Source organism: Quercus robur, chromosome 2 (assembly GCF_932294415.1).
Source record: "Quercus robur chromosome 2, dhQueRobu3.1, whole genome shotgun sequence".
NCBI classification, from domain to species: domain Eukaryota; kingdom Viridiplantae; phylum Streptophyta; class Magnoliopsida; order Fagales; family Fagaceae; genus Quercus; species Quercus robur.
This window is the reverse complement of record NC_065535.1, coordinates 48,341,043-48,350,620: the sequence shown is the minus strand read 5'-3', so window position 1 is coordinate 48,350,620 and position 9,578 is coordinate 48,341,043.

Sequence of the window (9,578 nt, the reverse complement as noted above, 5' to 3'; positions counted from 1 at the left end):
AGTTTCAACCAATTCATCATTAAGATTAAATTTGTACAAACAATCACAAAGATTAAAAGAGACATTCTTAAACAAACTAAAGAAAATTTCTAGAAATTGAAGAAACATAAAATGTCTAAAACGAATCTAAATTATGATCGGTACCTTAAAAATAAATAATAATTTCCAATGGCTTTAATTGATTCTTTGATCTAGTTTCCCATCAACACAAAGTTTTCATTTGGATTTATGGTCTAGCACGAAAGGACTCCTTGCATCAGACTTGGAATATTATTAGTAGCTACAAAATCAAACTACCAAGTATTAGAAGGAGTTTATATTATGTTAGATTCAAATATTCATAAACAACACTATTGCCTATGTTTTGAGCAATCTTTCTGATATTGTCTCGTCTTTCTACAATAGTGACATTTATATTTGCCATTTTTATTCTTTTGAGCTTGAGATGCATTAGGCTCATTAGTCTTGTGTGGTCCATGATTGATGCCTTTTTTAGGCTTCCTCCACTTCCTTTCAACTCATTGATTTACAAGATAAATTGAATGTTATTCAAGTTGCTTAAGTATTGCCTTTTGTTGATTAAACATATTTGCCAATTGATATACATTCCACTTATCTTTCATAGTGTTTTCATTAATTTGAAATGGCCAACATTGAGAAGGCTAGGAGTTCAAAAAAAAAAAAAAAAAAAAAAAAATTGAATAAGAAAGAACTCATCCACATTCATCCCTTAACTCTTTATTTGAGCAGCCAAATTTGTTGTTTCAAGGACATGTTCTTGTATCCCACACTTACCATCAAATTTCTTGGCAGTAAGTTTAGCCATCAATGTCACCGCAAGGGACTTGTTAGCAGTTTTGGAATGCTATTCCAAATCATTAAGGAATTCTTTAGTATTGCCAGTTTTAGGAAGTGTGGTCATGATGTTGTTTATTATAGTTGCAAAAATGTAATGATAGTTGGTAGTCCATTTGACTTGTCCCATGGTTATATAAATTATTTTCTTTTGTATTTCTTGTATCAGTAGGAGCATGCAGTTTTTTATATTCAAGTACTACATCAAGATCCAGTACAACTTAAAAAAAAAAAAGAAAGATCCAGTACAACAAGGTGAAACTGAACTTTTTCTTTATAATTTGAAAATTTTCATCCATTCAAGATGGAAATAGACTAAACATGCAAATGTAATGAAGTGGGAACATGCACTGCAAACTATATTCATGCTCACTACATTAGTGCTAAGAGTTATCATTCAAGGAACAATAAACCAAAAAAAGAAAAAAAACAGATGCTCAAAGAATAATAAATAGTATTACTGTGATCCACATTTGCGTTATTCTTTTGGTAAACTAGTAAACAATTATGGTGATTTATTTTTCACTTAGAAGGACTAATCAATAAAATATTCATCATTAAGTTGGTTTGTTACCTTTGCATATCCATTCCAATCTCAAACATGAATACTCACCAATTATTATATTCCAATTTATTAATCACACAAAAAATGATGCACCTTTGAGCGAACTTAATATTCTTTTGATTAAAGATTGTAATTCGTAAAGTCATTAATCTATATATATATATATATATATATAAAACCGAAACTTTTGAAGCTCCCACAATTTTCCACGTCAACATTTTTAATTTATATTTTTTTACCGAAGCTTTTGAAGCTCCCACAATTTTCCATGTCAACATTTTTAATTTATATTTTTTTTAGACTCAAATAATCATTAATTAGACTATAATCATTAAAAAGACTCACGTTAGGATTCAAAAAAGAAGAGAGAGAGACTCACGTTATAAAACCCTAGCAAACCTATCCCTCTCTCAACTGTTGTGAAAGACATCTACGTTGATGATGGAGTGCCTTCCCAGGAGAAGATCCGGTTTGAGAGTGGTATAGATGAGAAAACTCTTTACATTCCAGATGCTTCCCAAGGATTTGATGACGACAAGGGAAGATTCCCCTGATACTATTTTGAATGCTGTCTCCAAAGAGATGTTTTTGCCTAGAGAGAAGCTTCGAACAATGATGAAGTTGAACAACAGCCCTTCCAGGTAGTCATCTCTTAGATCCTTGAAAGAAAAAAGGAAAAGAAAATATATTTTTGCAATCCATCTCTTTTATCTTGATTTTTCTTTCTCCATGAACCCAAACTGCTAAACGTAAACGTAATGGGTTTTATGTCTGTTTTTTGTTTTTAATTTTTTAATTATGTGAAAACATTTTTTTTAGATAATTGTTAAAAAATTAAAACAGATTCATATGAGGAATAATCTGATACTATACTTTTCTTTTTCAAACAACAAACAATGATGAGGTATATCTGATTTTATAATTAATATATATATATATATATATATTTATTTATTTATCAATGTTACGGTTTTTCTATTTAGTTGAAAATTTTATTTGCTTATTTGTTTTGTTTTTACTGTGAATCAACACAAAAAAAAAGGGTATGAAATTTATTTCTCAATAAGTATTAAAAAAATTTATGTTGTCCATTTAAAAATTTCACATGTAGATTAATAAAGTTATATTTCTTGGCTGTATTTGATAGGTGTTCAGCAACAAGTTTAACTTGGCATTTTGAACCTATGGCTGAAATTTATGTTGTTCTTTGGAAGTTCAAATTTGAAATCAATTCTTCATTCATTGTGGTTTTTCATTGCACAATTTCTTTCTCTCTCACTCCTCTTGATGAGTTTTTCCTTTTCACTAGAATTTTAACAGGTTTGGTATTTGACTAGAAGAAAGCTTTTTAGCATGAAGCACCTATTTCATTCTATTTGTCCTCACCACAAGGAAAACATTATGGTAAGACATAATCTATTTAAAATTTTAAAAGGATGAGCTTAATTGTTTCTTATATATATAAAACTATTGGGATTCAACATAAAAGATAATGGAATTAGGTATTATAATTTTGATATCGTTCCATATTTTGAATTGTCTATATTATTACTACGAGAAAGTCATATTGCTACTCAAATTTGAAACTTGGTGTGTCTTTCTCATATCATGGTCTTTGTTTCTATCTTTGCAGTTTATATTAGTTTTGAGTGTGTGTGTGTATAATTATTGGGAGTTTTGCTTTATTAATTTAAGAATTGTAAATTACTTTGTAGGTTCTGGTAACAATGTACTTGCAACTCAATAACGTTTTATGTTAGACAACACATCTAAACTATTGAAAAGTATAGAAGTTAAATATTTCTTCATTTAAAAAAAATATTAACTAGCAAAATGTCTATTTACTCATTGTTGGATTTTTTTTTTTTTTGTTTTTTTTTTGTCAATAGCTTTTCTGTGCATCGCACGGGTTAGCGACTAGTTATTAAAACTAGGGAAGAGGCGTTAAATTTCAGTTATTTGACTTGTAATATATGTGTCATTCCAGTTGGCTCACTTTGGGGACAATTGAATCGTATCATACTATAAATTCCAAATTAAGATTAATGACCATGCACATGCATTAAATCAACAATGATATATTCAAAATAATCAAATACCCTAAGCATTACAACTACTATGCATTTTGGTTGTACATAGGCTATTAAAGTAAAAAAGAAAAAAAAAGAAAAAACCCATAAAAGAGTATTTCAATCATGCACATTCAAATTAACCTTCATATCTTTCCTTTAAATAATATTTGAAAATTTAAAAGAAGAGTGTTTCAATCAACTTCACAAACAGTTCAGTATTTTGATGAAAGTAAAAACTTATATTAAAGAACCCCAAAAGGAGAGTAGAATATACAATAGCAGCGAAAAAAACTATGCAAGGAAAGACCTTACACTAGCGGTGAAAACCCAACCTCATCCTGAATAGTTGAAACTCATCCAATATTATATATATATATATATATATATATATATATATATATATTTATATATATATATATTTATATTTATATTTATATTTATATTTATATTGAAAGCTCAATTAGTGTGAAAACACTAATGCTTGTTCAGACCCCAATTATTACAGTTAGATTGCTTTTACTCTAACTTATCAAAGTGTGGAATAAGAGTAAATAAGCGTAATAAACCGGTAACACTAGTCTAAACCATATTTAACTACAATGAACAGTAAAAGAAAAACTTAAAGAATAGGGAAGAAAGATGCAAACACAAGATAACACCAAGACGTGTTATCGAAGAGGAAACCGAAGAATTCGGTGAAAAACTTCTCCGCGACCCTCCAAGTCGAAATTGATTCACTAGTGAATAAGTTAGAGTACACGAATAACAAAAGACCCTTCAAGTCTAGTTTACCCAATGTACTTGAGCCCTCCAAGCTCCTGCTACCAATGGACTTCTCGGAGTCTTGTCTTCACTAACTTTTCAGATCTCGCAATACTGCCCGATTGCATCTGCCAAGCCTCACCGACTTCTTTTGGCAAATTCCAAATATGTCCCAAGCTCCAAAATACTCTCTACACTTTGAATAGGTGTGAGTTATATTTGGGTACAAATTTCCTCTTAAGGTATAACAATGGGAGAGGGGAAGAAGAAAAGACTACAATGATTTCTCATTAAAGGATGAGTAGTTCTCTCTCTCTAAAAGGTGGGTGTGTTGTGTTGTAGAAACCTATCTAAGGTTTTCTTTTTGAATAGCCTTCTTTTTACTTTTATGGGTAATGAAAGTATATATAGTATGGGTGAAGGGTAAGAAAGTTACACTTCAAAATCCTCTAGGTAGAAAGTTTCGCGGGTACCTCCCAAGATGGCTTGTCTCGCGAAGTACTTGCGAAATGCAACTTGACACTTGACTCTTCAGCTTTCAGCATGTGCTTCTCACGTAACCTTTTCACTAGAACCTTTACTCGCGAACTTCTTGCAAGCTAGTCGCGAAATTGCACTAATCTTCATTGCATGCTTAAGTTTTCACCAACTTAATACTAAACTCAATACAATAAAATTCCACAAAATACAAGGAACAAAATTAATGCAATTACAACACTTTTTATCATGGAATAAAGCCAATATAAAATATAGTTGTAAATCACAACTTTACAATCTCCCCCTTTGCTTATTTTGTGACAAAAACATTATATAACAGACTTTAGACTTAAATGTAAGATTGAAAACAATGGCAAAACTCACTTACACCTAAATTTAAAACCTGTGATCAACTTGGAACAAAATATCTGTATCCTGAAACATTTGCACAAAACACATTAGACCCTTAAGATAAAGCAAATAATAAAGGGATGAGTATAATGTAATAAGAAAAAATGCGATTAAGTAAACATGATGTGAATCATATGAGCAACTTGATCATACACATGATAGTCATATGGAAATGACTACAATGACCATATAGCAAAGTAAAAGATCATCCGAACATGCAATCAATAAAGCACAATGGCATAATGGCATAAGGATGTATGCATGTCCAACACACAAACACAATGCAATGAGAACAACAAAGCATAGATACTAAACATAACTCAAAGTACCATAAAGCAAACAAAAAAACAAACAAAACAAGGTTTTCTCATTGAAAGAAATGTCTTCTCTCTCTTGGTATATGCACCTCCCCTATGGAATTTCTCCCCCTAAGAATGTGCACATGAGTCATATAGAAATGAAGATACACTTCGATATATTCTCTAGCATACTCTTCCCTTTTTTGTCACGAATAGACAAATGAATCAAGAGGAATGAGAAAAAGAAAAGAAGATATGAATAAGGATAATGATGCTTGAGGGGTACAAGATGAATGAGAAAATGACAATACTCTCCAGTATACTCGGAGAAAACATGACATGCTAAGGATGTGGAAATAAGATATAGACCAAGGCATGGCAAGGGTAGCAAAGATGTGTGCACGTGCAATGCACGATCAATGCAAGAACAGGCACTCATAGGGCAAAGTGTCGGAGTTTAGAGATGTTTAAGAGAAAAGATCAAGATAATAGTTATGTTGTTACTGTTGTGATTATTGAGTGAAAATTAAATATTTTAATTGGTTGTAATTATTGAGATTGAATTAATTCTTTTGCTCATGAACAGGTCTCTCTCTTTTCTCTTTTTGCTTTTATTTTTTTGATTTCATTTGGTTTAAGAGAAAAATTATTTTCGTGTTTGGATTGTATTTTACGTTTTGTAGCCGTTGAGATAAAGAAGAGAGAAAGAGAGTGAGGAAGAAAGAGAAAGGGAGGAAAGAGAAAAAAGTAATTTTTTATTCAACTGGGTAATATTTTAAGGGAGGATATTGTTTAGAGGAGTTACAGTAGCTCTCCAGGCTTGGAGAGCTACTGTAGCATGCAAATCTAAAAAAAAAAATTTGGAGATGGAGAGGCTGTTGGAGGGGTTTTTTTTGTGTGAACAATGACTTTTTTGAAGATAAAATAGAGATAGAGTGACTGTTGGAGATGCTCTAAACGAGGGGAAAGAAAATGTGTAAAAGGTGTTTTATGTTTATAAGTTTAAAATTAGAATAACAGCAATTATAGATCATCTTTATGATGAAAAGAAAAAGTGTTTTATGTTACTATGTTTAAAATTAGAATAATAGAAAGACTTTGAACATGCAATTAAAGATGCTAAATTTGTATATGTAGATTAGAATAGAAAATTTGTTGTTATGAAATTTCATGGTGCGGTGGTTACTCTACAAGTATAAGTATTTGTGAGATGTGAGAGATGACAATAGCCATGGTTCAAGTCTCGAGGAGAGAATTTCACATTCATATACTCTTAAATTAGATTAAAGTAAAATTTATATCTTGTATTAAAGCAAAAAAAAAAAAAAAAAAATTGGTTGTAAATATGGACCGGATATAAATCCAAATCCAATCTTTATCATTTTTAAAGAATGCAAGCAAAATATATGGATATAGATCATCAAATCCAAATGCCTATATACCCAAATCTTACCATGCAAAACAAATCATAATTGAAATTAGATTTAGCAATAATAAGACATTAATTTTTTTTTTTAATTTTTTAAAATTTTTAAATTTTTTTGCTTTAAAAGGAAGGGTAAATTGAAAAAATAAAACCCTTATAAAACCATACCCACCAATTATAAAACCCTCTTTGTCTGGTATAGTATTCAGAATGAATGGGCTGCCATACATCAAATTGTCCGAATTGAACGAGTTTCTGGGCTAATAATATATATGCTGGGTTTTTTCAGAATGAATGGACTGCCATGCAGTAGAGCCACACATTTTGTTTTGTTAAGTTAAGATGGGAGTTAAGCCGGGTTCCTATTTATTGTATCTCATTCAGAATGAATGGGCTACCATATAGTAGAGCAACACATTTTGTTTTTGTTTTGTTAAGTTAAGACGGGAGTTAATTAAGCCAGGTTCCGATTTATTGTATCTCATTCAGAATGAATGGGCTACCATATAGTAGAGCCACACATTTTGTTTTTGTTTTGTTAAGTTAAGCCGGATTCTTATTTATCCAATACATGAGCAGTTCAGTTTCAAAAAAAAAAAAAAAAAAAAAAAAAAAATTTAAGCCGGATTCTTATTTATTGTTATCTCATTCATTTCTCATTCTCATTCTCGTTCTCATCATGAGCACCAATTTGTAGATTATTTCTTGCTCATATATACGTACCAACAACACTAATAAGGACTTAGATACTGTCCACTTTGGGGCCATATCTCTCATGAGAAAAAAAGCCTCTACATATTAAAGAATAATCACTCTTTATAAGTATATCTCCATTTACTTTCTTAGGCGATGTAAGATTTCATGGATTGCAAGACCTCCTTTTGAATCATTATAATTTTTGTCACCACTATAACCACCATTAGTCCACCACTATCATTTCATCTTCCATACCCTTGCATGTCTGCTCTTCCTATCTTGTCCAATGTTCATCATTTTCATTCAATTAAGACTGCCAATACAAATTATATATATATATATATATATGCGCTAGAAAACCCAATTACTTCCCTATCTTAAAGGTCAAGAGGGCCTTCTTGGTTTCATTAATGGTTTCAACTCATGTCCTCCGTCCACAATTCGTCCCCAAGTCCGTGGTTTTTAGGTAAAGTAAAATCCCCTTTTTGATGAATTCACAGCCAATTAAGGGTCGATCACTTTCCCTTCAAGATTTCAATATAAACACTATGGAGAATTTCCTTAAGTAATTAATATAATATATAGAGATACACTTTAATCCAAACAACCTAAGTCCAATGTGTATGTATTCAATTGTGTTATATATATATTAACTAATTCTTCACATTATTATTTAATGTGAAACTTAACTATCAGAACTAGATTTGGAAGAAAAATGATTTAATTGAATGGAACTCAATTACAAGCTATTTCCCTTTTATATACGAGAGAGACTTAACCACTAACAAACTAACTTACTTGCCTAAACTAATTAACAGAAAAACTGACTTAACAGAAAACTAATACAAGCACGTGAGGCACGTGGTTTCACTAAAGGCATGTATACAATGAACTAAGCTACATGTCATTTATCACTAACCAATAACCAACTAGTCGTTTTTTAGTGTTCTTCTTCTTCTCTGTTTATCAGCTGCAGACTCGGTTTCTTCTTAGTTGCAGCTGCTGCTTTAGCTTCAGTGCAGTCCTTTTCTTCATGAACTTGATATAACCCAACAACACCATCGTGGACATGGCCGTGGTCTTCACACAATTTGACATAAATGCATGAAAATAGTTTTAATATAAACATCATAGCTTTTGCTTGCTTTCACTACCGAGGGCAGAGTGGAGCTAGGCAAATATTTATAAAATGATTGCAAACTATATACAAGTAAGTAGCTCCATGAAAACTCATCTAGTGTTTAGCTAAACCTGAAACGAATACTCATCAAATACCGAAGAACGAAGACAACAAATCTCAAATATAAGAACAGAAATAATTATTTGTCTATTCAATTAGCTTTGTCCCCTTTAAAGATCATGCTCTTTTACAGTGTTCTTTTCCTCTAGAGAAGCATCAACACTAGCTAGTTTTACAAATGATGGGCTGGAGTTAAAACAATCAAACCCCACTTGCTTTTTGAGAAACCGACCTATTCCAAAAAATTACATCGACCTGGTTAGAAGAAACTCATAGGATTTTCTTAGAAATATCTATAGCATGGAACATGACCATGCCAGTAGATATGAGCACACTAAATGTAACAAGTGCAATTACCCCAAAAGCCAAACCTGGCCTCATATTCATCAAATAACGTTGCAGCAACCCTAATGCTTCACAAACATCCTCATTGTAACGCGGATAGTATTGCTTCTCCCACTCCATCCAGTTTGAAGGCGGCTCGTAATTTGTCTCCATGATTTTCATCTCCTTTATCCGTAACCGGAGCATAATCATGTTCTCATCCACCAGCCTACCCCAATAGTCTCGTCTGTTCGTTCCTCCACATGCCGCCACAGTTAAGTTAACACGCCTTCTTTGATGCCGTTTTGTAAAAGAAGATGGCAGGCAGGAAAGCTTAGGGATGGTAAGGTGGGTTGCTTTCATTGATGAGGATAGAATACGAAGGATATGATCTTCTTTCTAAGAAAAGCTACAAAGGATATATCAAGCATAAGTGAAACAAAATATGAAG